This window comes from Herpailurus yagouaroundi, unplaced genomic scaffold, assembly GCF_014898765.1.
Source record: "Herpailurus yagouaroundi ecotype Mexico unplaced genomic scaffold, PumYag 216, whole genome shotgun sequence".
NCBI classification, from domain to species: Eukaryota; Metazoa; Chordata; class Mammalia; order Carnivora; family Felidae; genus Herpailurus; species Herpailurus yagouaroundi.
In genome coordinates this window covers 12,382,071-12,398,510 of record NW_024412447.1, presented here as the reverse complement: position 1 = coordinate 12,398,510, position 16,440 = coordinate 12,382,071, and the positions used below count along the sequence as shown (strand labels likewise).

The 16,440-nt window shown below is 50.7% G+C and overlaps 1 long non-coding RNA gene across 1 annotated transcript in view; it reads left to right on the top strand.

Moving 5' to 3' along the window:
• The window catches only part of LOC121017766 (uncharacterized), a 62,870-nt gene extending 57,524 nt beyond the window's left edge, over positions 1–5,346 (top strand). Inside the window, exons 3-4 of the long non-coding RNA XR_005784889.1 lie at positions 1,853–1,953; positions 4,274–5,346. This is a non-coding gene — a long non-coding RNA (uncharacterized LOC121017766). The remainder of the gene's footprint in view (positions 1–1,852; positions 1,954–4,273) is intronic.
• The last annotated feature ends 11,094 nt before the right edge of the window (positions 5,347–16,440 follow it).

Genomic DNA, 16,440 nt, shown 5'->3' with positions numbered 1-16,440 from the left:
GATCTGTCCATCCATCCATCTGTCCATTCACCTACCCATCTATAATTCATCCATCCATCCATCATCCATGTATCATTCATCCACCTATCCATCTATTTCTATATCACCTATGTCTTTGTGTGTCTCCCTAGCTTTCTTTTACTATCTAACTATGCTAATGTCTGCCCTTCTGTCAGTCTGTCTGTCCTTCTGTGTATCTATCTATCTATCTATCTATCTATCATCTATCTATCATATGTGAAGGAGAAGTGGAAAAGGAGAAAAAATAAAGTAGAAATGAATGGGCTTGAGTAAATTTTCTAACCTCTAGGAGCCTCAGATTCTTTAAATGTCAAAGCGTGTGTGTGTGTGTGTGTGTGTGTGTGTGTGTGTATAGTGTGAATGAGTACATGTGTGGTTGTGTGTGTGTGTAACACTATTATTTCTTGTGATTATTGTAAGGCTTATAAGTACATATGTGAAAACACAGTTCCTGACCCACAGAGAAGGGGGTGACAATAGTCGCCGGGTCTGCAAGGGGGAGAAATGGAGAAGAGGGAGGAGCAGGAGGGGAGGGAGACACAGGAGAGGCCTGTCCATGGGGAGTGAGGGGCGAGTGGGGGGAGCCACGGTGCCGGGGAGCAGGGTCAGTGAAACGCTGGGTGGGGGTCGTGCAGGGGGAAGTCGAGGCGGGGAGAGCCAAGAGGCATTAGAATAAGGTGCCTCAGAAGTGAGAGGGGAAAGCGGTTCTTATGTAGCAATTAAGGAGCCTGAATGATCGTGCCTTTAAATGAATTGCGTGTTTATGTTTCGGGAGCGGAGATGTCCCCAGACTGCCTGGGGATGATTCTCCCACGGTTCACCCACCCACTCCCGGCCAAGTTGTGAAAATATATACCTGCTTCTCTCTCCAAGTCACCCTGCTAGCTAATTATCTGTAAAGATTCAAATCATGAGCTGAAACTCCAAAGCTTTTTATGGGCATCAGGGGAGTATTAAATAGGAAGATTGGAAGCAAAGTTACAGTTCCCCCAATAGATTTTGGGGGGGTTTGATAAAAATCTGCTTTTAATTAAAAATATAAAGCAACGAGCCCCCCTGTGCACAAACAGGAAAGTCTTTGGGGCTTGGTCCCAGTTGCAAACGTCTTGGGATGTCGGATGTCCACTGCCGGGTCCCGGCCTCTGCTGCCTCGGGGCGAGGGGCGGGGGTGGGGGGAGTGAGTGATGGAATGGTTGGATTTTTGGCTGAGAGGCTGGCTAATAGACACGCGAAAACAGAGGCTGCAATGCAGCTCCCGAGGTGAAGTAATGGGTTGTCTCTGTCTAGGCAAGGAATTCTGCCAAGCCCCGTGTTTTAAATAAAATGAGGCTTTTGTGGTTCTTGGCACGGGCCTGCCAGTGCAGGCTAACCTTGGCATCTGGGCGCTGGCCCTTCTCTAGAGTGGGGCTGAGGGTTGGCGCGGGCTCAGAGACTACCCAAGGGCAAGGATACCGGGCTTGGGGACCAGCCCCGCCAATCCTGCTCCTCTCTCAGTAAAGGCATCACCATCCACTCTGTTGCTCAAGCTCAAAAGCCAGGAATCAGACTTGGTTTCTTCCAGATCTCAAATCTCTCTTAATTCCATTCATTTTCCTCTGTTTTCGCTGCTACCACCGCAGGCCTGGCACCACATGTCTTACCTAGATGCCGCAAGACCCTCTTAATTCGGCCGTCTGTTCTCTCGCTTCACCCCTCCATGATCCACCAAATCAGAAGGCTTGTTTTTGAGATTGTACCTTTTCTTTTCTTTTCTTCTTCTTCTTCTTCTTTTTTTTTTTTTTTACTGTGTATCAATAGTCTGTTTCTTCTTGTTATTGATATCCCATTATAGGAATAGACTGCGATTTGTTGATCATCTCCCCTAAGCGGGACGTTCACATTGATTTTAGTTTCTGGCTACTGTGAAGAAGTACAGACACACCCTCCAAGTTGGTAAGTTGCTAAGAACGTTCGTGTTCGAGTATTTCTGTAGGCATGCATTTTTACTTCTCTTGGGTAAATATCTAGGAACTGAAGGGCTGCGTCATTTGATTTCTGTATCCTGGACTTCTTCTAAGTTTCTGTTTTTTCAAGAAGTCTTAGGTTCACAGCAAAATTAACAGGAAGGTGCGGAGATTTTCCTACTTACCCCCCTGGCCTCCCCCATGCCTGGCCTCCCCATCACCAACATGCCCCCCGGAGTGGTGTGTTTGTTACAATCGATGACCCTCCATGGACACGTCATCATCACCCATAGGTTGTCTTGGTGGTGTGCGTGCTATGGGTTCGGACAAGTGTACAAAGACATGTATCCATCATATGGTACCGTACCGGGTGTGATGATCCTCTGTGCACCTCTTCACGCCTCCCCCCGCCCAGCACACCCAGAGTGATCTTTTTGTGTCAAGTCCTCAGGAAAGGAAGTACAGCCCCCGTACTTAAAACAGGGACTGCGCAACCAGATGGCCTGGGTTCGAGTTCCGGCCTCCACCACCTGTTAGCTCTGCGTGTTTGGCAAGTGACCTAACCTCTCTGTGTCTCAGTTGTCTCAGCTGTGACACGGGGAGAAGGGTACCTACTCACGCACAATTCTGAGAGTTAAACTGATGTAAATAAAGCACTGAAACAGTATCTGATACCATACGTGCAAGTCTCGGTACGCACGCGTCACCGCGCATAGGATGGTCAGCTCTGCGTTTCTCTTAGAAACCCCGCCCCCCGTGTCCTCTCATGGCGCCAAGGTCACACGTAATGCTGGCCTCCCTCTGTTTCTTCAGCTTGCTAAGCTCTTTCTTCAAGCCTTTGGGCTTCTTCTCCCTGAACTGGGAGCATCCCGCCCCCCGGCCCCATAGTTCGTCTCCTTCTTCAGGGGTCTTTTCAAATAACACCTCTTCCAAGAGGCCTTCCATTGCAGTGTCAAGAGGGGTGTGGCTGATTGGCGTCCTCTTCTGTCCAGATCACATAGAAACCAGTGTAGAGCGGGGACTGGAGAGGAAGTACTTCCAGAGAAGGTTTTCCAAAGCGGGAATGCAAGTGACCGTGGGAGACTTTCCTAAACCCGAGGAGGAGGTCCCTGCTCACGGGTCCCTTCACTGATAGATTCCCCGGGACCTCGCATCCCCTCCGACCTGGGGGTTCACCTGGACACGGATTTCCCAGGTAAAGCTAGGAAGGGATAAGCGGGCCCCATGGTACGGTGAGGGGGGGGCTTTGGAAGCTGGGGTGGTGTGGGAGGCTGAATACGCTACACGAACAAACGAAACCAAACCAACAACGATTTCCCCCTTGGAGCTTCCAGAAGGAACCAGAGCTCTGCCAGCGCCTTGACTTTAGGCTGGTGAGACTGATTTCAGAATTCTGATCTCTATACTTGTAAGATGAGAAACCTTGCTGTCTGAAGCCACTATGTTAGTGGTACTTTTTGTTATGGCAGCAAACAGGAAACTTGTACATGCAGGTGGCACCGTGACCCCGAGGGCCCAGGCCTCTCTCTGCCTCTCCTCCCCAGCGCTGACTCTTTGTGTCCCCTTGGCCTTCTTTATTCAAGCCCAGGGGGCTTTTTCCATCTCTTGGCTGGTGTAAAGGACGTTGCAATGAACATGGCGGCACGTACATCTTTTCGAATTCGAAATTTTCTCCGGGAAATTACCGGAATTACTGGATCATATGGTAATTCTCTCTTTAATTTTTTTGAGGAACCCCCATACCGTTTCCCACACTGGCTGCACCGATTTGCATTCCCACCACCAGGGCACAAAACTCTCGTTGTTCCTGGTCCCGATTCTTGGCGTGGGCTTGTGAGAAACACGGAGTGGGCCCCATCCAGGCCTGCGACTCCGCTTTCCACTTCCTCGCTTCCCTCCAGCTTCCCAGGACCCAAGTCCACGCAGTGGTGAGATGCTGGGTGCCGAATACCAGTAGAACTCAGAATAAAAGAGAGGCCAACTCAAAGGAGTCCGGAGTCCACAGGATGGGGCTAAGGCTGGGATTCTAGATGCAGGAGCACACCAGGGAGGTAGGGCTACCAGGGAATGGTGAGCCTGGAAAACAGACGAGTGGTTGGTTGATTATAAACGGAGGAAGAAAGGCGGGACCTGGATACCTGCCTAGTTGTGGGCAACATGGAGGCCAGCATCCCTGCCCTTGCCCTGGCCTGGGATGGGACAGGCAGCTATGGCGTCCTGAACTTCAAAAGCATGCGCAGGGAGCCTACTGCCAATCAGATTGGTGGTTCTCTTTGGGAGCTATTGACCTGTGGGTCTTGGTGTTTCAGACACCAGTGGCCAGGCAAATGGAATCAGGAGTCAGGCACTGGGAAAGAAGAAAGAAGGGCAGGAGCAGAACCCAGAAGACCGGAATTAACGCCCAGAACTGGGCTCTGGGGACAGCACGGCAGGAGGCAGCTGCTGAAGACTGGAGGAAAGGGTAAGAGACAGCTCCAAGAGAATGGGCCAAAAGGTCAAGACCAGCCACCAACAGGTGCGGTTGCTAAGGTTGGAGTGGGATGTGAAGCAGGATCAACCCGAGGGCTGCAAGATGGGGTCCTTGCCTGCGGTGAGAATTGTCCCCAGAGCAGGGGCAGGTAGAGAGCAAATAAGCCCACCTCCTGGCTCGGATGGACGTGAGGACAGGGTGCCAAGTAAGCCGTGAACGTGCCTTCTTCCTATGTCCATCCATGACTCTGGTTTGGTCCGAAAAGTGCAAGCGGAAAGACTGAGGTCTGTACCTGTTTGTCCTGGGCAGCTGTCACCAGAAAGTGGACTGGATCGGCATTGAAGTCTTCCCATCAGTAATCGATAATTAAACACCTATGATAAGCAAAGCATTAAGCCAGGGCTGAGGACTTCCAACTCATCATTTTATTCATTCATTCCACAAATATTCACTGAGCATCTTCTCTTACCAGGCCCTGTTGTGGGTGCATGGGACATGGCGGTGAGCAAAATGAAGATTCACCAGGAGCTGCAGCGCAGTGGAGGGTGACGATAAGAAGCAGTCAATATCTTAAATGAATCCACTTATAGCAAATGGACTAAATATAAAGTACAGCGGAGTAACAAGAGTGTAGGAGTCACTTTGAGAAAGTGACACTTGAACGCATTCTAAAAGGAGGTAGGGAAGTAGGCCACTGCTATACCGAGTTAGGGCATTTAGGCAGATTCAACAGCCGGTGCAAAGGCCCTGAGGCAGGAGCATGCTGGAGGTCTGGCAGGTGGCAAGTGGTGGGCGGGGAGGTCACAAAGGTAAAGGGGACCAAACCACACGGGGCCTTAAGGGGCGTCACAAGAGTTGTGACTTTCACTCCCAATGCCACGAGGAGCCATTGGAGGGTTTTGAGCAGAAGAGTGACATACCGAGACATTTTTAAAGATTGTTTGGGGGCGCCTGGGTGGCGCAGTCGGTTAAGCGTCCGACTTCAGCCAGGTCACGATCTCACGGTCCGTGAGTTCGAGCCCCGCATCGGGCTCTGGGCTGGTGGCTCGGAGCCTGGAGCCTGTTTCCGATTCTGTGTCTCCCTCTCTCTCTGCCCCTCCCCCGTTCATGCTCTGTCTCTCTCTGTCCCAAAAATAAATAAACGTTGAAAAAAAAAAAAAAAGATTGTTTGGCTGCTGTGTTGGGACATCCTGGTCAGGTGATTAAGAGATAGCTCTTTGAAATGTGTACAGTCTTATCCTGGAGCTAAGTATGTGCTAAGAGCACATACATAACAATAACATAGGGGCACCTGGGTGGCTCGGTTGGTTGAGTGGCCGACTTTGGCTCAGGTCAGGAGCTCGCGGTCCGTGGGTTCGGGCCCCGCGTCGGGCTCTGTGCTTGCAGCTCGGAGCCTGGAGCCGGCTTTGAATTCCGTGTCTCCCTCTCTCTCTGCTCCTCCCCTGCTTGCGTTCTGTCTCTGTCTCTCAAAAATAAATAAATGTTTTTTAAAAATTAAAAAACAAACCAACTAAAAAATAGCAAATGCAATGGAAACACCCAGAGCCTCTGACGGTTCCAATAGCAAAAGAAGAGAGTCGGATCAATTTCAGAGGGGGTGAGGGGCGGGTGGGAATCATAGGAAGAACCTGAGACGGGCCTTGAAGAATGGGCAGGATTTGGAGATGAAGACCTAGTGGGAGGGTTGGCATGTGGGTCCCTTGTGTGGAACAGAGTGAACTCCGGCCTGGCAGGACAGCCAGGTCGCGGGGAGTGGCGATGTGTAGTTCCCGAACTGTCCCCTAGGCCAGTGGGTATCAGACCGTGGACCGCATGCCGGTCACCAGGGAGACGGTTCAGAGGCAGGTTCCTGGATCCCACCTTCGGAGATTTTGATTTGGAAGGTCAGGGGAAGGTGCATTTCGATGGGAGCACACGAAGTGACTCAATGCAGGGCTCAGAGCGGGTCGCCCGCCGAGGAATGTTGTCTTTTCCCTGAATGCAGGAGTGCAGCGGGGAGGATGTTTGGACAAGTAGGAACCAACAGGTCTAGGCGAGCCCAGAGCTCCAGAACTGGGGATTTGGCATGCTATCTTGTAGAGAATATTGGAGTCTGAGCTCCAGGTGAAGGCGCTAGCTAAGACCTGCTCTGAGGTGGGCTTATATGTAAGATTTATTTGTCAGCCACGTGCAGAGAAAGGCAAAATGCACAGCGGCGAGCGGGGTGGGGGGCGATTCCACCGATGAGTGTGCAAATCAGCCTGAATGAGGGCTAGGGCAGAGGGTAGAAGATATAGGGGTAAGAGGCACAGCGACTGGACAGAAAGAACCCCCTGCATGGGACTCCATCGATCACGCTCCCCTACTGTGTGCTTGGCACATAGTAGGTGCTCACTAAATATTTCCGAAAGGAATGGATCCACAGGACTTGACGACTGATTGGAGGTAGGGGGCAAGAGACAGAAGAGAAGAAGTAAGGATGAGGCCACTGACTGTAACATAGGGTCAAATCATGAGCGACACTGGGGATACAGAAAATAAGGAAAAGGTGCCAACACAACCCACCAAAACCCAGAAAGTGAAAGGCGATGCAACCAGAAGACCAAGGATCAGCCACACAAGTTTCACACGAGACCCAGACTGTGGGGTTCAGATCCAGGGGCCCCCTCTTCTTCCCAGCCGTATGATCTTGTATAGATGATTCACCTCTATGCGTGCCTCTGTTTCCTGGAGGTGGTTATGAGGGTAAACAAAATAAAACTTGCATAGGCGTCCAGCGTCTATCACATAACAAATGCCTGGTACATTGAGCTGTAATTGTTAAGAGTTATTTACAAGGGAAGGGTGCTCAGTTCAAGGGGAGAAGCAACATACAGCTGCACGGGGACCAGGGTGGGGCTGGTGGGCACCAGAGGCCGTGGCTCCAGCTCGCATTGGCTCCGTCTACCTTCAAACCTAAGGTCTCAGGACAGAACGATGGGGCTGGGCAGTCTGCGGGACTAGGAGGAAGGAAGCAGCTTTTTGGGGTGACAGGAGGGAGGAGAGAGAGACAACGTGATTGTTAGCGAGGAGAAAACGGCTAGACTTTGGGCTCTAAGGATACCAAGAAAATGAGCTCACAGCTTCTGCAGTGCGGGTCCTTCTGGAAGGGAGCACAGCGGACGTGCCCGGGGAGGAAAGCAGCTAAACCTGATGCCCAAGGGGGGCTTGGCGAACACTCCAGAGCTGTGATTTCAACCAATAGCCAGAGCAGATGGGTTCAATAAAACCAATGGTTATTTACATCGATGTGAAGACTGTGTGTGTTTGTTTCTGGCTCCTGGGGTCTGGAAAGGAAAAGGAGAGACTGAAATGGGCATGCGTGGAAAGGCAAGCATGGACGATCTAACAAGAAAAACATGCTGACGCTTAACATAATTCCTTTCATCCCAGGACCTGTGCGGGCTCAGCAAGGGGATCCCGAGAGGCCTCCGCAGACCTCAGACCCATAGCAACTAGAGTCCAAGGTGAGGGCCCTGGCACTCGCTGTCCCGGGGTGCAGGGCACAGAGCCCCTGCTGGGGAATGAGGAACAGCAGAGGGGCGCCCACCCCGTGCTAGCTAGCTCGTGACATTGGGGAAGCCCAGAACTGAGCTGCACTTCATTTCCCACACCTGTGAGCGGGGCAGGTGCCTCCACTCCCCTCGCTGGGTGTTGGTGAGGAATAAATGAGTTACAGTGTAGAAGGGATTGGAGCAGGGCCGGGCCTTAGGAGCGCATTTGCTATTACAGTCAGAGAAGTCCCACTTGGGTCTTTGGTGGCGGGACCTTCAGTGCAGACATTGTGCCATAGCAGGGATCTTCAGGGGAAGGTAGGACCCGCGGACCATCATGGCACCCGTGTTTGGCGCTGCGTGCGTGTGAATGAAGGAAACCTCGTTCCCAAGGCAGTGGGGGAGCCAGGAAGGCAGATCTCTCAGCCACCTCCCTGGATCCCGCAGGAAGAAGGGTTTTCTCTCCGCCCTGCAGCAGCCAGTAGCCAATGAGAAACCGTCACCACCTGTAGCTCTCATTTCCCTCCTGCGTCAGCTTTTGTTCCAAACCAAACCCCTCCCTCCCAGCTCCTCCTTTCCTCTGTGGAAGGACGCTCTCCGGCTCTGTTCTCCAAACGTGCCTTGGTTTCCCCAAGCGTGCATGTCCCGGGTTGCAAATTCCTCTGCTCTCCAGGAACAAGCTCCACAGCCACTCAATAACCTTTGTTCAATCGTTGAGGTGGACATCTCTTTCCAGGGATGGGGAGTAGGTGAATCCAGCATGATCCTGTTCAGCGCTGAGATGGCAGGTGGGGAAATCCAGGACCTTAAGGGACAGGATAAGCCAACTGGAGCCCCCTCTACAGGGGCTGGGCTCTGCTGGTTTACAAGGGGAATGGATCCCGGCTGGCTGCAGCCCTCGTCCCAGGCTCTAAGGGGGCTCTGTTGTTGCTTGTGGCTTTAGAAACCGCTGTAGGATCTCTGGCCAAAGCCTGCCTGCTTGTTCAGGGGACTTCCCTCTTTGTCTCCAGGGAAGGGAGCCTGGAAACACTGGCTGCCGCCCCGGTGAGCCTCGTACTTTGGCTGCCGGACAGTGGCAGGGACGAGGGCTGCTCCAGAACCAGCGGGAGCGCCAGGAGAATGGGGAAAGGGCCTGGCTGAGGCCCCCTAAACCTCTTCACTTCTTTTCTGGGGAGAGAAGAAAAAAACAATTAAAAGAGCACGTAGGTCTGTAAACGCCCTCGTCCACCGCCCTCAGGGGTTCCTGTGAATCAGGCCCCGCCAGACTTCACGCCAAGCACATGGCGCTTCAGATAAGACCCGGCTGCTTGTCACACTGGGCATTTTGAGAGCTCTCTGATGCTGCGAACACTTCACCAGAGCCTGTCCACGGGAAAGCAGCCTCCCACCGGTGCGTCTGTGCTCCGATTCTGGGCGCTGGGAAGCCGGACCCTCCTCCTTTACCAGCTGGTGTTGCCGGGAACCCCTCCTGGGCTGGGAAGCGTTAGCAAGTCAAGGTCTGGTTTCCCCCCTCATTTTGTCTCCTGCAATCCTGGGTTGGAGAAAGGCTTCTATTTTTTATTTATTTATTTATTTATTTATTTATTTATTTATTTATTTATTTATTTATTTTGCTGGGTAAGGACCCTGACGCAATTACTCGGAGCCAGCCGCAGAGCTCTGGCGGTGAGAGAGTGAGAAAGTGCTGTTGTGTGCATTCTCCCTGTTGTCTGCAAAAGTGCATTGCCTTTTCCAGACGACAGGGGTTTCTGCCCTCTTGCTCCTGAATCCCAAGCGGTGCCTGGCACGGCACGGGGTGGGTGCTGGTGACCCAGGGCGGAATGGAGGAGTGCACCAAGGAACCAAAGGAGCGCACAGCTAGACCACACTGGAGACAGACACGGAGGGAGAGCCTGCTGCTCAAATGACAGAGCCTAAGAGACTCAGGTAAACTCTGGCTCCATCCAGCTGCCTCTAGTTTCTGGAAAAACCCCCAAAGGCAGGGCCCGTGTGGCTGCGGGAGGAATCTCCTGAGAGCGACATTTCTCAAAGTTGGGTGACTTTGTGGGGCTTTGGTTATAGAGGATTTATTGCACCTACAGGAGTCTGAGTGGCACCAATGTTTCAGGGCAGCGTCTTGACTTCGGAAATACGGGTTTGGCAAGAGTTAGGTAAGGAGGGAGGGATCCAGCTAAGGTGGTTGGTGTTCAAGGAGAGGGCTTATTATGGACCAGAAGTGTGTGTCCCCTAAATTCATATGTTGAAACCCCAGTCTCTAGGGTGATGGCATTTGGAGGCAGGACCTTTGGGAGGTAAGATTAGGGTCTGTTAGAAAAGAAAAAACAAGCCCAAATTGGAGTCATTAACCCTCCACGACAGCAAACCGAGACTTAATTACCGCTCCAATCTCCCCAGGAATAAGACTTTTTGGCAGTCCATCTGAAATTTTCTTGCACTTGTGAGGTCATCGGCAGGATCAAATATGCTACATTCCCAGAGTCACCTCGGTGACTCAGTCGGTTGAACATCCGACTTCGACTCAGGTTATCATCTCGAGGTTCGTGAATTTGAGCTCCGCATCAGGTTCAAGGCTGTCAGAGCAGAAGCCACTGGGGATCCTCTGTTCCCCTTCCTTTCTGCCCCTCCCCCCTTCTCTCAAAAATAAGTAAACATTAAAAAAAAAAAACCACCTTGCATTCCTCTCACTCTAAAAGGACGATGAAGCAATCCTTTCTTTGGCCGCGAATGTCTGGCCCTCTACAAACCCTCTGTTTTGTACACCTGCTTGGAGCATCTCTCCACTTGCTGGGTGGGATGCGGCCTGACTGATGAATCGCTTCATAAAGCCAATTCAAGTCTTCAGATTTACTTGGTTGGATCTTGTTTTTTTAACAGGTTAGATGAGGTCACGAAGGTGGGTCCCCCCCCCCCCCCGTGGGGGGGTTAACGCCTTTAGAAGAAGAGAAACAGACAGGAAATCGGTCCCTCCGCCACGTGAGGCTGCAAGGAGGAGACGTCTGTCCGAAAACAAAGAAAAAGCAGTGCTCTCTCCAGACCCTGGGTCTGCTGCCACCTCGATCTTGGACTCTCCAGTTCTTCAGAACTGAGAGACACGTGCAATTATTGTCGAAGCCCCTGGGTGTAAGGTGTTCTGCGAGATCAGCCCGAATGACCAAGACGAGTCTGGTCCTCATGGCGGAAGCACGTTGCGGATCAGCACATCGGCCATGAGGGCAAGTCGTGGGTTGGGCTGGGACAGCGGGGGTCAGGGAGAACGCGCCTGGGGAGGCAGGTGGGTAAGCCCACGCCTGCGGACTCAGGACACTGAGACCAATGGCAGACTCCACTCTGCTGCGTGCGTGTGTGGACACGTGTGCCTCACACCCCTTGAGGGGTTCACGGCCCCCCACCCCTCGGGTTCCTCTGCTCACGCCAGCATGCGCTCCCCAGATGGAGCCAGAGTTCAACCTTACTTCTTCGGACCGTGTATCTTCTTCCTCCGGCCACCCTTCTGTCCTCCTCCTTGCTCCGCTTCCCCGTCTGAACCCCTGTCCTCGTTTTCCTGGTGCCAGAGACACGGTTGGCTGTTGCCCACGTTCCCGTGGCCTGCGGCGTTTCTGGGCACGGTGGCCCTAAATGAAAGCACCCTGGGTGGCTGTCTGAGAGTTTTCCCATGGGGGGCCCATCTAGGCTGCCCGCCCCCCACCCATGTGTCAGGCAGGCCGTAGGAACTTCTGGCCGCCCTCCCCAGCAATCCGCAAGCAACACCCACAGACCTTCACCCCCGGGGGCAGGGGGACTTGGGGTGTCTCCCAAAGTGGCTCGGCAGGATTAAGCTTGAGTTGCCTGATGACGTTTCCTTTGCGGGCTTCCTGATCTCCTACCTGTGCTTCCTGAGATCACCCCCTCAGGGGGTTATGTACGTTTGAATCTCTGTGGCAGGCCTGTTGCTGGGGGAACCCACACTGAGTTACCCGGTTTCAGCGTCTCCTTCCCCCACATCAGCCCGGCTCTGGCCCGGGGGCCCAAGCAGGGCGGAGCCGGAACCGGTTTCAAGGGGTAGAGGAATAGACTCCACCCCTCGATCCTGGTGGGAGCTGCTAAGTCACTAGGTGTGTAGGGGTGGGGGTGGGGAACACAGCTCTTCCTGCACACTCTTCAGAGCCGTCTTCAACTCCTTGTCCCTGTCACGTGCGATTAGTTGCCAAGCACTACTGGCTCGTGGCTGCAGATTGTCTCCCAAACCTCGTACCGATTTCCGTTACCCCGGTCCCTTATCTCTTGCTCAAACTTGTGCGGTAGCTTTCCGACTGAACTCCCTTGCCTCCGATCGCCCCTTCTCCCCCAGTCCACCTTCCCGGGTGCTTCTGGAGCGATCTTTCGAAAGCACGCCGACCCAAACACGCGTGCTCAGAGCTCTTGCCGCCGTCCTATGGCCTAGGGGGAAACCACCCAGATTTCCCAGCATGACATTCAAGGCCCTCTGTGATTTGCTTTTCTGGCATCATCTCCTGGCATTTTCCACCCACGTATTCCCGAAATACCGAGCTTCTTTCCATTTCCTGAAAGTTCTCATCTCCTTCCCTGTGGCTAGATGCTTTCTTGACTGCTTTCTTGACAGCCAGATTCCTCAGAATCCTCGGTGGCTGAGTTCAATCACAGTCCCGGTTGCTCAGGTCTGGGTGCCTGTAGGCAGGCTTTGTCTCCGGGTCATTGAGTAAACATTCATTCAATCCCTTTTTTGCATGCGCTGAGCCCTGGGGTTATAAGGTGTGTGTGGTCTGTTTTGTTCATTTGTTTCTTTATTTGCCTGTTTGTTTTTCCTTCACCGTGAAATTGTGAGCTCCCCGAATAGATGGAAAATACCTTTCCCGGGTACCCTTGGCGCAGGGTGTGCGGTTAGGTGTTTACTAAACCTTTGTAATTCAAGTTGAACTAAAATGAATTGCCTTCTGGGCAAGAAGAGAGTCACCTTGTGCCTCACGTGAACCGTCAGATCCCATCGATGTGGAACACAGTCTAAGTAAGATGCACTTAATGCTAAATCGCTACTGAACATAATCTAATCTTTCTTGGATGATTCAAAAGCTCTCCAGAATCCTGTAGTGCTGCGGGATCATCAGCACAAGCATCATTCTCATGGTGTGGTGCTGCTGGGCAGGGGAGCTCAGACTGAGAGAGTTCTGGAAAAAATGAGAATTCTTCTTTTTTTTTTAAAACCAACAATTTGCTAAGGGTTTTAAAAGGCCGTGTTATAATCAAATCCTTGATTAAATTTTTTTTTTTTTTTCCCCTGGACAGAGCGGGTTAATTCTGGTGAGCTGTTGGTTGGATGGGAGTGTAATTAATAGCGATTCTCTGGGATTCTCTGCTCCTGCATTGCAGTCCCTTCTTGCGTATGGACGGTAGGCGATTTATGTTTGTGCGCGGAAAAGCGTCAGCCACATCCTGGAACAATCACAGCAGTGTCGCTAAGATTGTAAGCTAGCACGGGGCAGGGGCGTGCTCGTTCTTGCCTTGTGCAAGTAACACTGTGCCCGAGGGGCTCCTCAGATCAGATCGGAACATGGAGCGATCTCTTGCATCTGAGTTAGGAACCGCCTTTTGTCTTTAGTACAGAACTGGCCAGCTGGATGGCGCGTGACTGAGCTAAAGGTGCTGGATGCTGTAAAAAAAAAAAAACAAAAAAAACCCAGCAAACTCGGGGCGCCTGGGTGACTCAGTCGGATCAGCGTCCGACTTCAGCTCAGGTCATGATCTCACGGCTCGTGGGTTTGAGCCCCACGTCTGGCTCTGTGCTGACGGCTCAGAGCCTGAGCCCACTTCGACTTCTGTCTTTCTCTCTCTCTCTCTGCCCCTCCCCTGCCCCTGCTCACACTCTGTCTCTCTCTCTCTCTCAAAAATAAATAAACATTAAAAAAAATTAGAAAAAAAACCCCCAGCAAACACAGCTATCACCTCTGTAATGTGGAATCATCTGCCAGGGTTCTTGTAGCTCAGCCCCGACACTGGAGGAGCTTGGAAGTCACCGCTCTTGTCCTTTACCACGAGAAAAAGTAGCACAAGCTGAAAATCAATGACTTTCCTGGACCCCTCGGAGAACTGAGGTTGCACACTGTCCCCTTGAAATCTGGAGAGAAAGGCAGGCCCAGAGGGTCATTGTCAAGACCTGTCCATCTGAACCTCCAGCCACGCAAGCCACGAACGGGGACACTTAAATGGCAGTTTTGAAGAGTTGCTGGAGGCTGAGTGTGTACTTGCCTGAGAGTGAGGAAGTCCAGCACTGGGATGAGCACAGCACGCAGGGGAGGGAGGCGAATGCCAGCGATGTCATAAGGGACGTGAGGGAGAAGTTGGGCACACTCTGTGACAAGGTGCCTGTACTACCTGAGAAGTGGTATAGTGTGGTTTGAAGGGGGGTTTAGAATAGTTAAAAATGTATATGGGAAACTCTAGGGAAGCCACTCTAATTTTTATTTTAGAGTAGAATTGATAGGCTGAAGAGTCAGATAAGATGAAATCATATTAAATGCTCAAGTGAACCAGAGAAGGTAGAAAAAAAGGAAGAAAAACTCCAAACAGATGTGATGATTAGTAAACACTAAAATCGTTGTAAGTGGGGCAGTAACCCAACTCTATCAATAACCGCTTTAAATGTGAATGGTCTACCTTTACTTAATTATGTCTACAAAGACTCTTTTTCCAAGGAAAGCCCGGAGCCTTCTCCGGATTCTGTGTCTCCCTCTCTCTCTGCCCCTCCCCTGCTCATACTCTGTCTCTCTCTGACTCTTAAATATAAATAAATGTTAAAAAAAGAAAAGGAAAGAAAAGACAAACCCAACGCTGGCAAGGATGTGGAGAAACTGGAATTTACACGAGGACCTGACATTTATTTATTCCCAGGGACCGGCTGGTGGCAGGCACTTATTATATTGAATTGTGGATGCGTGTATTAATTGGTAAAACTCTTTGGGGGAAAAATGTGGCAAAGGATTCCAAGAACCTTGAAAATAAAAATGTCCATTGGCTGGAAAAAAAATGGGAGTGGTCTAAATACACCAACTGAGAGACAGTTTTGGGGCCCCTGGGTGTCTCAGCTGGTTAAGCATCTGACTTCGGCTCAGGTCATGATCTCGAAGTTCGTGAATTTGAGCCCTGTGTAGGGCTCTGTGCTGACAGACTGCAGCCTGGAGCCTGCTTCGGATTCTGTATCTCCCTCTCTCTCTGCCTCTCCCCCGATCACACTCTGTCTCTCTGTCTCTCTTTCTCAAAAATAAATAAACATTAAAAAAATTAAAAAGAAAGAGACAGTTTTGCCAGAGTGGACAAAAAACCCCCCCAGGACTCAATTATGTTGTTTAAAAGAAATCTACTTTAAATATAAAGGCTCATGTAGGTTAAAAACAAAGGTGTTTGTGACAACATGAATGAATGGATCTTGAAGGTATAATGCTAAGGGAAATAAGCCAGAGAAAGAGAAATGCATGTGATTTCCCCTATATGTGAAATATAACAAAACAAAACAAACAAACAAAAAAATGAAACAGAGTCTTAAATATAGAGAGGAGGTTGCCAGAGGAGAGATGGGTGAGGGGAGTGGGGGAAGTAAGAGAAGCGGATGAAGAGATGTGAACTTCCAGTTATAAAATAAATAAGTCACGGAGATGAAAAGTATATAATACAATAATACTGTCATAACATTGTACGGTGACAGATGGTGACCACACTTACCCCGGTGAGCTTTGAGCAACGTATAGGATCATTGAATCACCGCGTTGTACGCCTGAAAGTTGTGAAACATTGTATATCGATTATAGTTCCATTAAAAAAGGTAAATGAAAAAAAAAAAAAAAAAAGGCACCGGGAAAGATACACGGAATTAACACACCAGTGGGCAGAAAGCGGGCGCAGCTATGTTAATTTCCGACGAAAGCAGACTTCAGAAGAAGGCAAATTACCAGGGGTAAAGGGGGCCGTCGCATCACAGTGAAGAGGTCAATTCTCCAAGAGGATGTAACAATCTTAAAAGTGTATGTACCAAATAACCCGTCAAAATTCGTGAGGCAAAGCCGACAGAAATGCAAGAGGCAGACAAATCCACCGTTACAGCTGGAGACGTCAACGTGCCTCTTTCAGTAATTGGTAGATCAAGCGGGCGGAAAATCAGTACGGACACCTGCCCTAAAATAACCTGCTGAGTTACGCGGGAAACAAACTTTTCCGTGGTCTTTCATTTATCTCCTTAACCTCTTCATTTTGTTGTCTTTATTGCTTTGGCCTCTTTGAAACGACCGAAGAGAAACCTCAGGGGGAATCTGAAATGCTATTGGAGTTTAATGTGGTTAAAAAAAAATGGGGTCCTATCAAAGCAAATAATGACCTCCCCTTTGTTTTATGAGATGGAATGTCGTGGCATTTCTATACATGTTCCTTTGCATAACCGCTGCTTTATTTCAAGTTATTTTTTTTGTGCCTTCGTTCCTTTGACCCTTTACCACCAGTATCTGTAAAATGG